Source organism: Mus musculus, chromosome 18 (genome assembly GCF_000001635.26).
Source record: "Mus musculus strain C57BL/6J chromosome 18, GRCm38.p6 C57BL/6J".
NCBI classification, from domain to species: Eukaryota; Metazoa; Chordata; class Mammalia; order Rodentia; family Muridae; genus Mus; species Mus musculus.
The window spans coordinates 62026483-62047820 of NC_000084.6; the positions used below are offsets into that span (position 1 = coordinate 62026483).

General features: G+C 44.7%; 2 long non-coding RNA genes across 2 annotated transcripts in view; one reads left to right on the top strand and one right to left on the bottom strand.

The window, feature by feature from the left end:
- The first annotated feature begins 1693 nt into the window (after positions 1–1693).
- On the top strand, positions 1694–7454 carry Gm35778. The gene is made up of 3 exons (XR_386266.3): positions 1694–1995; positions 2429–2488; positions 4730–7454. It is a non-coding gene; the product is annotated as a predicted gene, 35778 (long non-coding RNA).
- A 10775-nt stretch (positions 7455–18229) lies between these two features.
- Gm35887 overlaps positions 18230–21338 on the bottom strand; it is a 38895-nt gene continuing 35786 nt past the window's right edge. Inside the window, exons 5-6 of the long non-coding RNA XR_386269.2 lie at positions 19533–19654; positions 18230–18588 (exon numbers count right to left, since the gene is read on the bottom strand). This is a non-coding gene — a long non-coding RNA (predicted gene, 35887). The remainder of the gene's footprint in view (positions 18589–19532; positions 19655–21338) is intronic.

Genomic DNA, 21338 nt, shown 5'->3' on the forward strand with positions numbered 1-21338 from the left:
TCTACTTGGACTTCTCCCTGCTGCAGGAGTAATCACACCATTTCCCCATAAAACCACGCTGTCCTTCAAAAAAAAAAAAAAAACCGACGAGAATTTCCATCATAATTTTTGAATAGGCAATTAATTCTGAAACAATACACTTTCTGATTTGTGTGTTTCTTGTATCTAGGCTCATTAGGGTTGCCATGGGATTACAAATATAGTTTTGACATGAATGTCGGTTGATACCTTTGTGAACAATAAAAATGGAAGTGGAGCAATAAAGATGCTGGAAAGTAGCCCATTTGTCAATGAGATGACTGGCTTTCTGCTGAATGAGAAGTCAAATCAACTTAGTTTCTTTGTGTTTGTTCCAGAGGACAGATCCAGATGTGCCACAGTCTTAAGTATAATCTCCACGATTGCCAAAAGGTTTTATTCATTTGTGAGTGACTGTATATGTGTGTGTGTGCCTGTATGTATATATGTATGCATGTGTGGCTGTGTGTGTATATGTGTGTGTCTCTGTGTGTGTATGTATGTAGAAGTTTGTGCATATGCAAAAGTGAGTGTGAGTGTTGTGCATCTGTGTGTGTATGTTTGTGTGTCTGATTTGTATATGTGTATGTATGTCTGTGTATTTGTGTAACTGTGTATATATGTGTGCGAGCATGTATATGAGTAAGTGTGTATGTGTCTGCATATGTTTGTGTGTCCATGTGTGTGAGTGTATGTCTCTGTGTGTATATGTACATGTGAGTATGTATGCATGTGTGTATCTCTGTTTGTGTATCTGTGTGTATGTGTGTGGAAGTTATGTGTATGCATGTGTGTGTATGTGTCTGTGTGTTCCTGTGTATGTGTGTGAGTATATCTGTGTGTATGTGTAAATGTGTGTGTGTGTGTCACAGGTACCATCATGTGCGTATTGTAGTCAATATTGTAGACAACCTGTGGGAGCAACTTCTTCTTTTCTAGCATGTAGGTCCTAGGGGTCAAACTTAAGCCATCAGCTGTGGCAGCAGGTGTCTCTACCTGCTGTGCATGCCCTACCATCCTGTTCTTAACTAGTGGAACTGAGAGTTACACCAACTTGGGGGACACATTAACTTTTGTGGTATAAATGCACCCACGGTGGTTAGTGTCATGCATCATGAACCAGGACATTTGGAAAGATTCCATGGTATTTTTCCCTGGGTGGTATCCTTCCACACAGATACCAGGGCACAAACACCTCAAGAACATAGATGTACCCTTACATTAGTGTGGTCATATGGGCACAAGCTGGCGCAGAAGACAACATCCTCTCCATGCTCCATAGCCTTCCACAGAGGGTCCTGTGGTGTATTAAAGGCCATTCTAAAGGTTTTGGGATCAAGAGAGATTTTGGGTCCTGTAAAAAGGCCCATGGAAAGGGACAACAAATATTTAATACATAGCTCTAATTTTGCATTTTAGGATGAAGTTTATATGGAGTCTTGGCTGAGAGCCCAAGGCTTGTACTGCATTGTGTCAGACAGTAACAGATCAAGGCTTAATGGCTTTGGGGACCTTAGGAACACATCCGAACCCTTCTGTGCCTCAGTTTTCTGCACCTGTTAAATGGGATATTCGGCAAATACTTCGTTGTTTTTAAAGTACTCAATCTCGAGCTGTGTTTGGAACTTATATTCAGTCAATAATGGACACTTTAAACCCTGTGAACTCCAAAATAAACAAAACCAGTTAATGTTTCCCGAGGTCTGGCGAACACCAGGCTTCAGAAAAGCTCTCTGAACCCACAATCTCATTTTGTGCTCACAAAACCCCAGGGGAGGGCTGTGAGTGGGCCCCCGTTGGAGCTTAGGGAACCAGGGCTTGAAGAAGTTCTGTGATTTATTTGCTCAAGGTCTAGTGGCTTGTGGCAGTGGAGGGAGGAGATGGACACTTTGGTCTGGTTCCAGGTACAATGCTCTTCATAAACAAGTGGTTCTGAGTACCTTCTCCTTCTGATGTCATCAGCCGGGCTGTCTTCAGGTGAACCTGATTATTCCTCAAATTCCCTAATTTCATCCGATCAGCAGTGTGTGTGAGTGTGAGTGAGTGAGTGAGTGTGTGTGTGTTTTTGTGTATGTGTTTATGTGTGCATATGTGTGTTTGTGTGTGTTTATGTGTATGTCCGTGTGTGTGTGTGTGTGTCCGTGTGTGTCCATGTGTGTATGTGTGTGTGTGTGTGTGAGAGTGAGTGAGACAAGGTCATTTTACTTGTAAGGGGAAGAAACTAAGATGTGGACAGCCACATGTTTGCATTTCCAAAAAAGAACTCCTGAGTATATATGAGTCTATTTCATATGGGCACTACATGTAGGAAGTATGACTAGGGACATGAATAAGAGAAAGAACAAGGCTTTAATACCACACCCCAGAGCAAACCACCATGAAATCTTCTCTACATTTGAGTTTTTTTCAGAATGCTGAACAGGAGAATGCAGAGAAGAGTGGTTCAAGGGGAAGACAGTCTGCAGAAGAGGTGAGAGTGCTGGGGCATAGCTCATAGAGAAATAGTCTTCATCTCATTCTCTGTGCTCACCAACGTACAGAAAAGTATGTCCATATGTGGACCTGTAAGGTGTGTCCATATGTGGACCTGTAAGGTATGTCCGTCCATATGTGTACCTGTAAGGTATGTCCATATGTGTACCTGTAAGGTGTGTCCATATGTGTACCTGTAAGGTGTGTCCATATGTGTACCTGTAAGGTGTGTCCATATGTGTACCTGTAAGGTATGCCATCATATGTATACCTGTAAGGTATGTCCATATGTGGACCTGTAAGGTATGTCCATCATATGTGTACCTGTAAGGTATGTCCATATGTGTACCTGTAAGGTATGTACATCATATGTGTACCTGTATACTCACTCTGGGAACCCATTGCTTTTTCTGTGTGTCTCCTCAGTCTCTATCGCTCCATCTAGACCTTCGCACACATCTCCTTTAATGATTAGTTCCAGCATCCACATACTAGAATGAGAACACAGAATCCCATAAGACACAGAAGCCACTCCGGGCAATTCAGACAACAGAGCTATGCTAATGACTACCAATATGGAAGAACTGTTGGAAGATGTCAGCATTTTGCAATAGCTGACATTTGCATAATCCTCAAATGTATGGCTATCCTTCCTTCAGCATGGCTTCCAAGGACACATTTTACTATTGGCTCATCTATGGCTTTTGTCCAATGCTTTAGCAACTGTGATATCATTTCTGGGTGTGTGTGAACTCAGAGACTCTCAATAGCTCCATTTATCCTGATGAGACTTGCTCATAGGTTCTAACATGGTCTCAGCATCTGTGAGTCCTTAAGTGACCATATCAGCATTTGGAACTATGACTGTTTCAACTGTAAAAGAAGGATAATAAACACCTGTAGCCCAAAGTGGCCAAAAATGTAATGTGATAATGTGTTTAATGTCCTTAGGGTGATTACTGGAATATAATATGTACTTAATATTTTAGACTTTTCTCTAAGCCTGTGACTTAAGCATATGATGTGGGCTAAAGGTCAAGAAGGGACACCAATGTCTCCCAAAGGAGCCAAGATGTACAAGGAAAATGGGTTTCAGAACAAGGTCAACAAATTTCCTTACCGCCCACGACTGTTATGTATGTGTTATATGTCTTTCTGTGAATGTGTGGTCAGTTCCATTCTTTTGGGACTCAGTGGGGGGCACAACTAGACTGGATAACCAGCATCCGAAATCCAAAGAGGAAGCCAAAAAAAAAAAAAAAAGCATCCTTTGAGTACGAGAGCTGTGGGTAGCTGGAAGAGAATGTCTTTTGCTTGGTGTAGTGTTCTATCAGAGATAAGATCTGACCTATGGTTTCTGTGATATTACCTAGTTTAGATTCAGATTTGTAACTGTCATATAGTATCTGGGGTTGACTTGGTCAAATGCTCATCCCAGAAGCAGGCGGAGCTGAGTTTGAGTCTCAGTTCCCACCTAAAAAAGCCAAGCGTGGAGGTGTATGCCCGTAATCCGAGCACTGGTAGGACGAGACAGGAGGATGCCTAGGGCTTGCTGGCCAGGTAGTTCAGTGTAACTGATGAGCTCCAAGTCCAGTGAGAAATTGTCTCGAAAAATAAAATGGAGGCTGGGGAAGATGACCCAGAGGTCAAGAGCATTGGCTACACAAGCATGGGGACCTGAGTTCAAATCCTTAACAACTATGTAAAAGGCTGAGTGTAAAAAGGCTGTGGGCATGCCTGTAACTCCAGAGCAGTGGGAGGTAAAGACAGGGGAAATCACTGTGGCTTTCTGGCTGCAGCCCAGCTCCAGGTCCAGGGAGGGACCCTGCCCCAAGAGACAAAGGCATAGAGTGTTTGCCCAGGACAATTGATCTCCTCCTCTGACTTCTGCACATGTGTGAAAACACATGTATGCATTCATTACACACATTTGCATGCATTTACCCCTCTCCTCAGACAAAATAGAAAGCAATTGAGAAAGATATTCAATATCAGCTTTGGCCCCAGCACACATGTACTCCGTATGCATGTATGTATATATATACATACACACACTTGTACCACACATTAAAGAGCTACACACAAAAAGTTGCTGTGCTTTTTGGGAAAGTGTATTTAAAAACAATATGGGAAGATAATATTTTTAAAACATGATCACAAAAGCCATAGACCCTTAATCACAGATATATCAACTAACCTTACAGTATATTTTAAAACTCAGTCTTTTTTTTTTCCTCAGTTCTCAAGTTTATTATGGAAACACTGCGGCGATGTGTGCAGTAACATCATCTTACAGGAGGGAACCAGTTCTGTTCAAAACAACTCACCAGGTTTTCTGATAGTAACGAAGAACAATGCGGGGCTGAGATTTGAGAAGGCGAGAACCTGAATGCAGACAAACCATACAATTAAATTAATGGTATCCCTGAGAGAAACACAACAAGAGGGGAGGCCTTGGTACTTATTTAAAAATGTTCATTAAGCTCCAATGATTGTTTGCTATTCTCATCTACAGTCATGCTGAGTAAGCTACAGCTAAGTGCTTGTGGGCCATAGAGAAATCAAGGCGGAAATGAGCTGGAAGCTTTCTTCTGGATAGTTCTGATAGTACCTGTATTTTACAGCCTCTGGGGAAAAGAAGCCATCAATAGTCTTACTTAGTTGTGAATCCCATGAGATGTGAATATGACCTGCCAACTAAGATGTGCTTCCTGGTTCCATGGTGACACGGCTACTATTGGAGTGACCAACCACTTTTTCATTGGATTTTAGAGCTGCTTCATTGGTGGGAAACCCCACTGGGTACTGTAAATCTGGTCAGGTTGTTTTGCTAAATGGTCATGTTGTCAAACTACCTTCTAAATACTCATGTTTATACCCATGCAGCATGATGGAACGTTAGGGGGTCTAATCTCCTGTAGGTCTATTACGTGGTATCATAGTGCCTGAAAGTTCAAGAGGGCAGCAGTCATGTCATTCCTGGAGGATTGTGTTCCACAACAGGGTCTCTCATGTGGTTGTAGTCAGATGGTGGCTGGGGCTTTTGTCATTTGACTACACTTCTGAATTGGATATTTGTGCTGGCTCCCTTAAAGAGCTGGTGACTCTTGGTTGTTGGTTGGGAATTCAGCTGGGTCTGTGGTCAGTTGGAGCATCTAGATGTAGCTTGAGATTCTTGTAGTGTGTGTTTGTGTGTGTGTGAGAGAGAGGGGGGGGGGAGAGAGAGAGAGGGAAAGAGAGAGTATAAATGAGTATGAATGAATGAAAATTCATGAATTAGTATTTTAAGAGACTAAAGAGAGGGGCTGCAAGGTCTCTTATCACCCAGCCCCAGAAGGCACAGTGACTCCTCTCACTGCTACACTGTTAGGCAGATCTGGTCGGGATCTGCTGCTAGGGCAGAATGCTCAATGGTGCTAATATTGGGAAGTGTGGTTCCCTAGCGCTAGATGTCAATTTCACTTCCATGGAAAAGGCTGCTTCATAAAAGGAAAAAGCTAGCTTGTTTCCTTGCTTTCCCTTGCTTTCCTAGAATGAAACTCTTCGCATGTGCATTTAGGCTTTGTGAGGTCAAAGTGACTCAGCCTGTGTCTAGGACGTTCTGGAAAGATACCTTACAAATAACTTGTGTCTGTCCGTGGTAAGCATGACACTACCTTAGCTAGAAGTGGGTGCAGTGATAATCTCAGCCCTTCCCTGGAGGCATCTGTGGGATGCTTGACTTCCGGCTCACTGTTGGAGAAACATCTTTTGAGCATAGTCTGGGGTCACTGAGTAGAGAGAGATTCTTAGAAGAGAGTGCACATGTTCTGAGGAACCACAGGCTGCAGTCGGGAACATAACTGGGTGTGGGGTGTGTGGGAGTGACCTTACTCTTTTTCCTAAGTCTTAATCCAATGATCCCCACAGAGAGAGCAGCTCTGGTTCTCATATTATGACATCTCCCCTTACTTCTGTAGCTATTCCTGGCGCCTATTTCAGTGTCTGTATATATTGTGGTATAACTGCGAGCTTCCCCCCCCCCCACACCCCAATTCCTGAATAGTGACTCGGAGGCTTATTATTTATGAATAAATGCCTAGACCGTACACTAGGCTTGCTCCCCAACTAGCTCATAACTTACATTAACCCTTTTATACTATTCTATGTCTACCACAGGACTACTTACTTCTCAGTTTCATATGTCCAACTTCCTCTGAGTCCGGGCAGGGAATCTTCCCACCCTCTCCCCCCATGCCCTTCACTATTTCCCAGCACTCCTTGCTCTCTACCAGATGTCCCACCTTTTACTCTACTCTTTCCTATAGATGATAGGCTTTTTATTGACAGGCCATGCTTTCGCATAGTACACTATAGAGTATCCCTACAGTGAGGCTCTTGAAAAAAAAATATATTATGCCAGTTTGACTGGGAAACCCAGAGACTGTGGATTAAGAGTACATGTGGGTTATAAGAAACAAGAGGGCTGTTTGCTAAGGCATGGGAGGATTTGAGTCTGTATTTCTTTAGGTTTACTCACTCAGAAAATACGAGGTTCCTTCTAAGTGCCTGGCATTGGTTCAGTCTCTAGAAATAGACTGGTGAGCAAACACCTAAAGTTGCTGCCCCAGAGTGAGAGCCCCTTGAAGTCACCACTGTACATCACCAGCAGGGGCTAGTGTAAACGGTGTCTATGCAGAATGAAGATGACTGACAAATATGACTGCCCTTCTCCGCACAGATGGGTTAGTATAGTGCTTGCCCTTTAACTAAGTGTATGGGCTAGAGACATACCTTGGTGGGAAGAATACTTCCTGTTCTCACAGAGGGTTGTGTTCCCATGGCAGTCTATAGTTGTCTTTTAAGTCTATTTTCTAAAAACCTGGCACCCTTTTCTGGCCTCCACATGCAATGGGCCAGTGAGCAACATGCTACATTCAGCCAGGTAGTGGTGGCGAATGCCTTTAATCTCATTGGGAGACAGAGGCAGGCTGATTTTTGAGTTCTAGGCCAGCTGGTCTTCAGAAGGAGTTCCAGAATAGCCAGGGTTACACAGAGAAACCCTGCCTCAAAACAAACAAAAACAAATAAACAAAAAACTGGAAAACAGAAAACAAAACAAAATAACCAACCAACCAACCAACCAACCAACCAACCAAAAAAAAAAAAAAACCCCAAAACAAATCCCCATTTATCTCATATAATTCTTCCAAAAGGAAGACTAATAGGATGACTATGAGATGTATCTAAAACATAGAATTTCAAATTAGAGAATTAGGCCTCACCACCTACCCTGAAGGAGATTAGTTACTGAGCTAATTTTAATTTTCCAAAAAATTATTCCTTAAACAATAGCTCCTTGGCATTGAACTGGAGTCTTTGAAAGTTCTGCCTCTCCTTAGAGCTCGGCTATGACCTCATATTATTGCATTGTTAAATAATCTCAACATTTTTGGGTGTAACCGATTTAGCAAGTTAACGCTTGATGCCATTTATATAACGTGTTTCTTAGAGGAGCAAGACTGAACAGGGCCGGGAGGTGACAGCATAGCCATGGGATTTAGATGGCCTGCGTTTAGTCACCCCAACATTCTCATGCTCCAGTTAGGCTGTAATACCTACAATTTCCTAAACAAGGGGCTTTTTTTTTTTAATCAAAGAAGGTACCTGCTGTAGAGCCAAACTGTTGAGTGTGAATAATTCAATTAAACTCCATTTTTCCAATCGTCATTCAATCTACATCATTAAGGACCTGTTGTGTGCCAGGCAACACAAATAACACAGAGTGAACTCACTACCTGGAAGGGATGGCTTCCACCGGGACAAGGAGAGGTGGGGATCCAACCAGGGTGACGGAGGTGACTTTAAGTTGCATGGTTGCTCCATTGCAGAAGGACTGTTACGCTGTATTTATTGAAAGTGGATTGCACTGGGGCGAAGTTCAGAGCAGCCTGGAGGAGAAAGCTATGTAGGACAACTGGGCAGAAGGTCACAGGTCCTGATCTCACCAACTAGTTTAGCCATGTGTAATCTTGTATGTATGATCTTGGCCTTTCGGGGCCTTCATTTCCTTACTAATGCTAATAGAGATGGACTTGGTGGGAAACTCTCCAAATGTCTTTAAATTCTAAGTTAGTCATGTGATTTGTGCTTTAGGCTTTAAGAACACCCACACTTATTGAGGTGAAAAAGCTGAGGAATACCCAGGTTTATTGAGGCAAAAAGCTGAAATCACTAGCAATGTTTTTCTCACTAACACTTACCGTTGGGTTGCTTTCTGACTCTAAAGCTCTTTTCCATGTATGTTTCTTTTGATCCTCAAAGAACAAAACCAAACCTGCAGAGGTGGAAAAATACCCTGGGCTTTAAAGCAGGTAGTACTATACTCAGTTTCACAGGGACAGAAAGGCCTAGGGTTTGTTTGGCAGAGCCCTAGGGTGTGACAGTCGCTTATAATTGGATTAAAACAGTTCTCTTTGAGGATATTGAGAAAGTGACCTCCAATTTCCCTTTAGATGCCAGGTTGCGGGTTGTGAAGTTTTCAGGTCAGGGGAGCAAAGAGAGCACAAAGCATTCAAGGTCAGACAGGTTCTTCCTTCAGAATGTGACATCACTGAATTTGGGCATTGCAGCAAATTTAACACAGCAGGACTCCAGCTCTATGGGAGCTGAAGTGTCTGTGAACTCTTGAAGCAGTATACGGGAGCTTGCTCTTTTGTTGTGCACATCGTTGAATCACATCCCAACCTGAAAGACGAAGGTCTGGAAACCATGGAACTTTACCAGATGCTGAGTGAGGCCCAGCTTGAGACAAGAGTTTCATCTTATTCAAGGTCTACACATCATCTCCTTCCTTCCCTACACCTCCTTCCTTCCCTACACCTCCTTCCTTCCCTACACCTCCTTCCTTCCCTACACCTCCTTCCTTCCCCACACCTCCTTCCTTCCCCACACCTCCTTCCTTCCCCACACCTCCTTTCTTCCCCACACCTCCTTTCTTCCCCACACCTCCTTCCTTCCCCACACCTCCTTCCTTCCCCACACCTCCTTCCTTCCCCACACCTCCTTCCTTCCCTACACCTCCTTCCTTCCCTACACCTCCTTCCTTCCCTACACCTCCTTCCTTCCCTACATCGAGTCCTCTGCACCAGTCAAAGCCCTTGAGACCAGATCAGGCCCTAGAGGTTCCTTTCCAGACAGTTCATCAGGCTGGCATGTCAGAGCATACCTGTCATTGCAGACTGGGTAAGTAGAGGCAGGAATGTTGAGAGTTCAAGGCTAGCCTTGGCTACAAATGGAGTTTGAGGTCAGACTAAGCCATATAAGACCTCGTCTCAAACAAAATAAAGGCAAACAAATTGATGTTGTGTCAGTTGGTCACTACTTCTGGGTCACCTGGAGTTGGCATTTATATGTGGGTTTTTTTTTTTTGGGATACATTTTTTCCCTTGTTTAACTTCCGCTGTAATTTTCTTAAAACATTTACACAATTTCTTAATATTTATTTTTATTTGACAAATATGAACCTCATATATTTAAGCCATATAATAAATGAACTGAACAAGATTTAGTAGAACGCTCCCATAGCATATTTGACCAAGCAGAAGAAAGAACCAGTGAGCTCAGAGACAACATTTGAAGCCATGCAGATAACTTTCTGCAGAGAGAAGAAGAGAATGAAGACAGCTTAAGGGATTTATGGGGTGTCAAGAGAGCTAACAGCTGCGAGGCACACAATTTAGAAGCAAGTCAGAAAGAGACAGCCCATTTAAAGAAACACGGGCTTAAAGGAAGATATGACTGTTCAGGTACTAGAAACTGTTCCTAGTGTCTTTTTATATAGGGGAGCAAAGATGGAAGTAAGAAGTAAGTAACTAAGTAATAAATAACTAAGTAAGTTAGTAAGTAAGTAAGTTAGTCAGTCAGTAAGTATGTAAGTTAGTAAGTAAGTTAGTTAGTCAGTAAGTAAGTAAGTTAGTAAGTAAGTTAGTTAGTCAGTAAGTAAGTAAGTTAGTTAGTTAGTAAGGAAGTAAGTCTTCTGGTTAAAACCAAGCTGGTTCCAAGAGCCGGTGACTGCTTCACCAAGTTTTCAGCTTGGCTCTGTTTTCATTCTTCATCTCTCAGACCCCTGAACTCAAGGGGACCTGTGGCATCTCCGCATCTCCCTGGCTGCCATGCCCTGGGCCCGCAGACCCTTCTCAAGCACCTTGAGCAGAAGCTGGGACCAGATGATCCCCCTGGCAAGGAAATAGACTTTGATCCTTTGGCCTTGGGCACAGGGATGGAATGCTGATGGGTCAGGGATGGGGATGGGGGTTGGGGAGAGGACGATGAGGAGCAGGTGATTCCCCATAGGAAACCGGAATGGCCTTCTGGGAATGCTCATTTCTGCCAGACGAAACCATCCATGCCTTACATCATCAAACCCCAGGTTACTCGGCATTAATGTATGTATTAGTGAGAAGCAGGCTTCCCTAGGCTACTTGGGACTTCCGTTAGGGATACTGAGTGCAAAGGCTCAACATGTGCCTGAAGATGTGTTCATTCCCAGGGAGTTTGTTTTGTTGTGACTCTTATTGTCTCCTTGGGGGTCATATTTGTCTATTCCAGAGGTCTGCCATACCCCCCCCCCCCCAGGCCATAGACATTTCACCCACCCAGGTTCTTCTGCTCGGCAGAGGCAAGGAGAGACCTCTCAGTAGTAAAGACAAGAGAGATTGGAAGGGAAGGAGAGGGAGGGGGAGGGAGGGAGGGAGAGGAAGGAAGGGAGGGAGGGAGGGAGAGTAGTTAAAACCACTACTATATATAGAACATATGATGTAATTCCAGCTCAGTACTGCCTAGTCAGAGTAGACACCAGAAGGCCAGCACAAGGTGCAGTTGGAAAATCCCTTTTTATTTATGTCTATACTTTTAAAACAGTGGGAAAGTATGTTTTATGTTGGTTTCATTAAAAGTATTTATTTAAAATTCCCCTGGATCACCCTATAGATAGGAATACAAAGGCCCAAGGGAGGGAAGAGCTGGATGGAAGATAACATCAGCAAGTCACCGTCGATGAAGATTTGGAGCCAGGACCAGCACCTTCTGCTTTAAAGGGTGCATATTCTACTTTTGGGGGTGGGGGGATGGAAACTTTTGAAAGGTCAGGTCTATTTGGAGGACTAGGTCACCGAGGGTGTGGTGTCAAAGGGGATTGCTACACACGAGTTTCTTCCTTTCTTCCTTTTGCTTCCTGGTCACTACGAGATGAATGGTTCCACAGTGCATGCCCATCAAGATACTATGCTTTACCATAACACCCCTAAACGCAACAGTGCCAGTCCAACAGGGATCGGAGGAGCCTCCAAAACTGTGAGCTCCATTTAACCTTCTTTCTTTTGAAGTTGACTGTCTCAAGTATTGTGTTATAGTAAGAGAAAGCCACATAAGCCAACCTCCTGAAACAACCTGTCACATGGTCCCAACAGAACAACTCATTTTTATCTTAAAAGTATACTAAACAATCGCCATGAACATATAATGCATCTTCATAGTTCCTGAATCAAAATAAAAAAAAAAACTAACAGAAAAAAATCCTTTAACCCCTTCTTGTCTCAATTCTCTGTATTCATAGTTGTGGGAAGGTGAAAGGCAGCCTGTGTTCTGGTTGAGTGAAGCTTACTATAAAGACCCAGTGCAAGGGACAGAACAGTGAGCCATGTTCCCAGACACAGGTGTCTGACACCATTGAGCCCCCAGCTCCATTATCCTGTGACTTGGTGAAGCCAGGGTGGGGGGAGATACCTCTCTCTGGTTGGATGGGAGGAGGTGAAGTGAGGAAAAGGGCAGGTGGTAGATCCTTTTTGGGGGAAGGAGGTTGAGACAGGGTTTCTCTGTTTAGCCCTGGCTGTCCTGGAACTCACTTTGTAGACCAGGCTGGCCTCGAACTCAGAAATCCACCTGCCTCTGCCTCCCGAGTGCTGGGATTAAAAGCGTGGGCCACTATGCCTGGCAATCCTTTGTTTTTTTTAATGGAGCCTTGCTCTTGAGTGGAAGAGGGAGGGGCAGGAGGAGCAAATGGTTTATTTAGTGTTTCCTCCCAGGCAAAGGAGGCAGGGGTGGGTATATGGATTTTATTTCTTTTATTAATCGGGTAAGGGCTGTGAGATCTGAAATGGAGTGGGTTTTAGGACCTTGATCTTTGGGTTCATCTGACTGGGGGGGCGGTCAGGAGCTGTGTTGCTAACAGTACATTCTATTTTAGATGGCCCTATGCATTGCTGAATGGCAGCTAAGATCGGCAAAAAAAATCACGGGAGGGTATTTTTCCTTCTCAGGTATCTGTTTTTGATGAGAGAAGCTACTTGGATCCATGAGTCCTGGCTATAAATATTATCATTGGCCATCCATGGCGCTATCTGAAGAACTTCCTCCCAAAACAAGGAGGCTTGTTTTTTGGCTTTATATCTTTATACCGTGGTGTTTTAGTAGGTTACATATTTCTGTGGCCTGGGGTGATGTTTTATGTGATAGTGAGTTGCCCATGATAGAAAAGAGGAGAAGCGCTTGTCCAATGGGAACGTTCCCTTGGCCTATTTGGCTTCCGGGGATTCTACAGAGGTCCAAAACGCTAAGCCTTCCCTCAGATTTAAGAACTGGCAGCGGCCCTGTGGCTTTTAAGTGGCTGCAGCATTACCAGGCTTTCTTTTTGTTTTAAGGAGAAGTTAGTCTTTGCCAACATCCATCGTGGGCTGTCGGGACTTAGACAGAGGTCAGAGGGACCTTCGGCCAACACCAGAGAGTAGCTCTGGCCAGGAGGCTTCAGAGCTTTGGTGAAACCTTATTTGCATGTGGAAGGGCTTGGTGCTGCTCCTAAGTGACTGATAGCCACACACCTCTCTATGGGGGGGCTGTAGCTACTTGACAGGAGCCAGGGACCCATCAGGCATGGCACCTGCCATTCCAGGCAGGTGGAAGTCAGCGCCCAGAGGGTTACCAGGGTTCCAGACATTTGCTCGACCTGGGATCAGGCTTCTTTGCACAGCCCACCACCCCATACATAGGCAGCATTTTTTAAATTTTGTGTGTGTGTGTGCATTCTCCCAGGGAAATTTCTACATATACAAACTACATATGACATACTTGCCCACTGTTCTGAACGTGCAGAATTCTGTATATTCTGCTTTTAATCTTTTTTTAACATTTATTTATTTGTATGTGTGTGAGTGGGTGCACACATCACTGTGCTTAGATGGAGGTCTGAAGACAACTTGCTCTAGGAGTCAGTTCCACTTTAGTCATTTCTGGATGACACCCAGTTCCTCAGGCTTGGCAAGGAGTGCCTGTACCCATTGTACCATCCTGTCAGCTCTTCATCTTCTTTGTAACCCTTGGTTCATCTCTGTTGAGTAAAACATACTTTAAAAGAAAAAAAAACTTTATAAATTATTTTATTGTGTATGTGTATGTGTGTGTGTGTGTGTGTGTGTGTGTGTGTGTGTGTGTGGAGAGAGAGAGAGAGAGAGAGAGAGAGAGAGAGAGAGAGAGAGAGTACTTGCATGCCAATGGTGTGTGTATGGACATCTAAGGACAACCTGTAGGAGTTGGTTCTTTACTTCCACCATGTGGGTCCTGAAAATTGAACTCAGATTGTCAGTTTTCGTGGCAAGTCCTTTACTCAGTGAGCCATTTTGCCGGGCCCACTAATTAATTTTTATAGCTGCAAAGTTTTCCAAGGTGATGTAGTAGAGGAGTGTGAGGAGGAGGAAGGGCCTACTCCACCCGCTTCCTCCTGGCTGGGATCCTCAGGAGCCAACAGGACCATGGACAAAGTAAGCAGTGTGCTCTCTCGAACGGACACTTCATTAACTATTGCCCATTACATAGTTAACAAATATTATTAATTATTATTACTACTGATTTACTCATTGCTATTATAACTTTGGCCTGAGTTGACTTGGAGCTTTGGCTTATGTAGATAGAACTTTGAAATCACTATTAGCATGGTTCCAGGGAGCCCTAGAAGCACACAGAGCCATCCAGTTCCCTTAACACGCTGGTGCCCAAAACACATATATGTCAGCCTAATACCCGAGGACAGGATCCAGGCCTGGGGTAAGGTAAATGACTTCTTTCACTGAGCACGTGGTAAACAACTCATTGTCTACCTCAGTGCGTCCCTTTGATTTGGACTCTGACTGCTTTATGTTGCTTGCCTGGGTTGGGGGGTGGAAGTAACCATGCTTAGAAAGTCTGTGGGACTGTGTTTGTGAGTGGCTCTGGTTGGTTGTATGATTTTGGAAAAACATTGGTGGAAGGTTCTAGATCTGCAGGTCCCCTCCTGGTGTCTCTCATTGGACCTCAGAAGGCTGGTCACCTCTGGGGTGATAAAGTGTGACAAAAATCTGCCTGAGAAAGGCAATGACTTCATCCTACTGAGCCACAGGAGCCCTCCTGCCAGCCTGCTACACCTAAAATGGGCTGTCCTACCCAGAGGCAAGGGCGAGGCAGGAACCATGGAGACAGTCTTCACAGAGTATCTGTGAGTACTGTTCATGAGCCTTTAGGCCTGCTCACTCTGCCCTTTCTGTTCCAGGCAGTTGCCTGACTACCACTGGTGGAAAATCCTCTCCACTCTTGAGAGTGAACTTAACACCATTTCCTTCTGCATCTGTGGCTCTCTCTTCTTCCTTTCCATGGTACTCAGTTTCTCTTCCTCACCTAGTTTCTGCACCAGATGCAAATATGCTAAACCACTCATTCCTCCATAGCTATTTACTGAGCACCTACGATGTACCAGGGTTAGTTGATGATGTCAATGCTTCCATAAAGAATCAGAAGGGTGGACTGTTGGAATAGCACACGATTAAAAATATTTTAAAATTAATAATGGCTATGACTAAGAAAGAAAGGGTCGCATGGTAGTTTCGGAGTGGGGTATAGATGTACCAGGTTAGATAGGTCAGTCAGGGGCAGCCAGCTGAGGAGGTGAAATCTGAGATAAGCTATGAATTTCAAGGTGAACCCAGCTGTGTATAAGCAAGAGAAAGGGCGTTCCAAGCTGGGAGGAGAGCAGGTACCAAGCAGGCTTAGTGTTTGAGAAATGGGAAAGGTGCTGAGAACGGAGTAGGAACGATGGGTGGGAAAGAGCCAGGTCAGTAGGACTCTGAGTGTCTTGTGTGCAGTGTAGGGGGTTTTGTGTCTAGAAGCCACTGGACCAGCCACTGTTATGCAGGGGAAAGTGAGCCCTGACTGGAATTAACTCATTCAACTAGGATTGACAGCAAGGTGCTGAGACCAAAAGAGGTCAGCCATGCCTCTGGACCTATGTGTGCCCTCATAGAGGTGCTGTCCCTTATTGCAGCCACTGATTCCCAGATGTGGCCTGTTAGAAGTGTTAGTCCCCTAAGTGAGCAGCCTAATTACAAGGTCTATGTGGTGGTTTGAATACGCTTGGCCCCTGGGTAATGGCACTATTAAGAGGTGTGCTCTTGATGGAGTGAGCATGGTTTTGTTGGAGGAAGGGCATCACTGTGAGGGTGGGCTTTGAGGTCCCATGCTTAATCTCTGTCCAGTGTGGAAGAGATCCTTCTGCTGGTTGCCTGCAACAGCCAATCTCCCGTTGCTACCTTTAGATCAAATGTAGAACTTTCAGCTCCCCCAGCCCCATGTCTGCCTGCACACTGCCATGCTTCCTGCCATGATGATAATGGACTGAACTTACTGAACCTGTAAGCCAGCCCCAACTAAATGTTTGCCTTTATAAGAGTTGCCTTAGTCATGGTGTCTCTTCATAGCAACGGAACACTGACTAAGGCAATCTCATTTTCACTTTGCATATCATCTCGTTCAGTCTGACACAGAGAACAGGATCCAAGCCCCCCCATTTCAGCATCTGGAAATGTATCAAGAGTACAGATTCTGGAGGCTACTCAGAACCCACCATGAAGAATCCGCACTCTATTAAAACTCTCAGTTGATCTGTGTTTATTTAATGTTGAGGACTGGCCTCAACGTGATTAGAGTAATGGACTCTTGCTAATCTAATGAAGAAGACCATAATGAGGCAGGTGCCCATCAGTAACCAATAGCTCCATACTAATCAACTCTTACACTTGATGATCTCAGCAGTTTAATATGAATTCACATCATCTGGGAATAAACACAGATTCTGATTCCGTTCTTTGGAACGGGACTCTAAACTCTGCATGCCTAACAAGCTTTCAGGTGCCATGAACACTGCTGGTCTAAGGAGCTGAACCTTGCGTGGCATTGACCCATGTGCAGATTTGATCACCATGGCTACTCTGCTGTTAGTGGTTTATCTACACGTTGAGAACAGGACTTAGCTTACATTTGAGTTGTGTCACTCTAGGTGGGCATGTCGACTTCCATCCTTATCTATAAAATGGGAGTGGCTTCTCTTCAAAGATTGCTCAGGCAGTGTAGGACAATGTGGTGTCATCTACTTGGCACACATGGGTACTTAACACTTGGTAACTTGTTTTCCGAATTTGCATCCAGTTTTCATTCTTAAAATTTGGGGTTCTTTCTACCAAGCCTATGGAAATCAGGAGTTGGCCCAGTCAGTAGAGAAGGCTGGTAATTACACTGCTTGACACTAATTGAATATGGGTGGAATTGGTTGATGGAGTTCCCTCGGAAGTTGATAACTACTCTGGCAGCCACATCTCTATATCTGGAGCTGGTTACTCATCAGAACATCTCCTTCCTCAGAGGCTGAGACTCAGACATGCCTTTTGGTGTCTCTTTCCTTTCCAGATTATAAGCTTGTATCTGTTCTGTCAACGATCATGAGTCCTTAGGTTAAATTGCAAAGACCACAGTGAACATTCCAGTTTAGTCATGGCTTCTCCAGGAGGTGCCTAGGTCCGTGGTTGGCCTTGGTGGCATGGAAGTGACCAAATTCTCAGTTTTCTATGGCCACCGAATTCAAACATGGAGAGCACATAAAATACCTCTTGATCACTTCAGCTTCAGATCTGGATATTGGCTTTCTGGAAAGTGCTAGAAACCCCAGGGACAGACTCAGTCAGCCTCTGGGTCCTTGTTAGAAACAATCGGTATGGACTTTAATGATTTACAACGCACTTAGTTTTATTTCGTGGTCTTGCGAAGGACATAAAACAGATGTCACACACATTGTACACGAGGATATTAAAGGGATTAAATAGCTGTCCCCCTGTTCCTCCTCGGGAACTGCCTTCTGACTCTACCTCAGTGTTTTTGCACTCAGCCTCTGTTTGCCAGACAGCTGGTCTGAGCAGGCCCTGGGCTGAGCCTTCAGACTGCAGTGGTGAGGAAAAGCAGACGTGTCCACTCTTCAAGGAGCCTGCTTTCTATCGGGGGAAGACAGATGTTAAGCAGATAATCACCCAGATAAATAGGGAAGTGCTGCTGGGGTGAGAGCCAAGAGAGAGGGACACACACACACACACACACACACACACACACAGAGAGAGAGAGAGAGAGAGAGAGAGAGAGAGAGAGAGAGAGAGAGAGAAGGGCTGCTTTGGGAGTCCAATGGAGAGGAATTTGACATAAAAGAGAAAACTTCTCTGAAGCCTCTCAGAGGGGATATGAAGGATGATCTGGGAGCACCCTGACAAGGACCCCTGTCTGTGCTCTAAGAACACTGAGGGACTGGCAGATGTTTTATATGGAAAGTCCTTAGCACAGATTCCAGTCTGCCTTTTGGTCCTTTCATCATTTCCTTACTTCTCTGGAACAACCTCGAAGGCAAAGATCAGTCATTGGATAAAGTAAAACGCAAGACATTTAATTGAGACCCCAAGGAAGTTAACTGGGGATGGCCACATACCCCTCTGTAAGGAATGTCCCCAGAATGGAGGTATCAGAGGATAGAAAGCAAAACACCAACCACATCTTATCCAGGCAGGATGGATGATATTGTGTAGTGGGCCTCCGGGCTCATGTCTGATGATAAGGCCTAGCAAAGTATCCAGAACATTCTATCTTGGGTATCTTTTCATGAACCATCAGGAAACTCTCTTCAGTCTTGGACGCGGAGGCTGTAAAGTTGGGTCTTTGAAGTTCAAGTTCCACTTAGCAGATTCCAAACAAGTCATCTGCTTCTTTATGTCTGCACGGCTTCATCTGCCAATCAAGGGAGACAAGAGACCTCCTAAAAATGTGAAGGTCAAACAGGATGATACTTGTGAAATGCTTGCCCCGGGATGAGCAGTTAGCAGTCGAGATGGTATTAATAAGGGTGTTGCCCTTGAGCCCAGGCGGTAGCCCAGCAGTTCCCCTGTTCCCTCATTATGTAGGCAGAGGACCTCTTGTGAAACAAGATTGCGATCTCCTTTGGATTTAACTGATGATCTTGTCACTGCTAATCTTAGTCTGATTTCTTTCTTTCTTTCTTTCTTTCTTTCTTTCTTTCTTTCTTTCTTTCTTTCTTTCTTTCTTTCTTTCTTTCTTTCTTTCTTTTTTTGTGGCCATAATTAACTACAGAAGACTAGGCAATTTGCTAAGAATTGATTTACCTCGTAGTTCTGGAGGCTAGGAGGTCTAAGCCAGAGTCTGCTTAACATCTAGTAAAGACCTTGGCCTTGACCACAGTGTGATAGAAGGTATCACATGGCAAAGCAGCAAGGGAGGTGCCAGCCCAAGACCTTCTTCTTCTTACAACATCGCCAGGCCCGTCACAAAGAGCCCCACCCACACAACCATGTCTAATCCTAATTGCCTCCTGAGGGCACCACCTCCAAATACCATCAGTATGCAAATTTAGGGATTAAGTTTCAATAAGAGTTATGTAGGGAAGAAGAAACGGGAAGTTAAGTGTCCAAAAATCTCTAGGAGGGCTTGCTCAGCTTCCACTGTCTCTCTGGACCCTGCAATTCACTCTCCAGCTGCTCCTTAATACTTTCGGCTTTTGTATGAACAACGCTCACCTGTTAATTGTTTACCTCCGTGCTCCCTAAAGCTAATCCTTCTGAAGCCTTTGTCATTTCTCCATGAATGCTATCCATTCCCCCTCTCGCCCCGTTTACATACTGAGGCTACAGTGGTGGACACAGATCCAAAGCTCTTACCCTTACATGTACAGATTTCATTTTGTTTTGGTGAACCAGGCAACACGTAGTACACAGATAGTGAAGACATGCCAGATGGTGAGGTTCTGCTTCTTGAGGAGAAGGCTATGTAATAAGGCCTGCTGGGAAAAAGATGGAGAGTCTATGAGAGAGGCTAGGTGATTGGGGAAGACCCCTAGAAGTTGATGGGCGGTGCTATCTAGTCCAGTGAAGAGACAGGTGAGGCAGAAAACAAAGAGAAGGGCGAGCAGAAGCAGGGAAGCTAATACAGAATAGAGGAGAGTGTTGTAAAGGACTCTGGGGGTGGGGCAGGAGCTGAATCAAGGGCTTGCCTCTCTCTGAGATTCCATGGGTGCTCTAAAAACAACTCTGTTGTGGTCCTTTCCACCCCGGGGGTGAATTGAGCTTTCTGTATCTGCAGCCCAAGTACAGTTTCTGGCTTCCTCAATGATGACCAGAGGACGCTGGCAAGATGTCTCAGTATGCAAAGTGCTGGCTGCCAAGAGGAGTGACCTGAATTGGTCCCTGGGACTCAAATGGTGGAAAGAGGAAATGGACTTCCCCAGCTTGTTTTTTGACCTCAACATAAGTCCTATGGCTTGCGTGTATGTGTATGCACCCAGACAAATAATTAAATAAATGTTTTCAAAGAGTTGCTGGTGGTGGAGATGGAGATTTGGGAGAGTGGAGCCTGTTGAATGCAGCGTGGCTTGGGAATCCGTGCTGAACCAGCAGCACCCAGAATGTACTCTCCTCCAGCTGATTCTGAGAGTAACTTAGCATCAGCCCCAAAGCTGCAAACAGTGTCAGAAGATGCCCTGCCTCTGGGTCAGGTCAACATCAGTCTCCATCTCTCCCAAATGAAGGCAGAAGCAGACAAGAGGTATTGTGGAAATGAGCCTGCCTTGTTGATCAAGACCTAATCGATTTCAAAATAGAATCTGGAGCAGGGAGTAGGTGACCTAAGAGGAAAGGAAGACAGGGGTGTGGCCTTTCCAAAGCGAGGCTGAGCAGTTAGGACATCCGGCATCAGCCAAACAGGTCCTGGCAGAGGGAATCTGACAGTTGACCATGACAACAACGAGAGAGTTGGAGCCACAAAGGATGGGGAAGCGAGAGTGAGGGTCTGAGTCATCAACTCTAATGGAACCTTGAGCCACACTCAGCTTTTCCTGCCAGCTCAGGTCCAGTGAAAGCCGTTTGCTCAAATCCTGTTCTATTTGAGGAAACACCAGCTGCATGGGAGGAAGTACTGCTTGTTCCACATTGGGAACAAGAGTCCCTTCTCTTTGCTCATGGGTGTTTGTGGGCACCAGCCCCGGAGTGTGCAGGGCTGTCCTGCTCCTCAAATAAGTTAGTGCAGTGCAGTCTAGCCTGGGAGGCCAAGTATGCTACTTGGAGGTTGGGAAAAGTTGAACTGGAGTCACCCCTATGAAGTATGGATTTTAGTCTCTCTAAAGAGCCCTGCAAGTCTGCTGTACCTCCTCCAAAGGAAAGAGACAGAGTGGCCAGGTTTCTTTTTCTTTCTTTTTTAAAGATCTATTTATTTATTTTTATGTATGAATACACTGTTGCTATCTTTAGTCACACCAGAAGAGGACATCAGATCCCATTACAGATGGTTGTGAGCTACCACGTTGCTGGGAATTGAACTCAGGACCTCTGGAAGAGCAGTGCTCTTCACCACTGAGCCATCTCTCTAGTGGTCAGGTTTCACTTATGGCTTCATCTGTTCCCTTCACTTAACCTGGGAGAGGTGCACAGAAAACCTGATTCAGTTGTTTCTGGGGAGAGTTGAACAGGTCA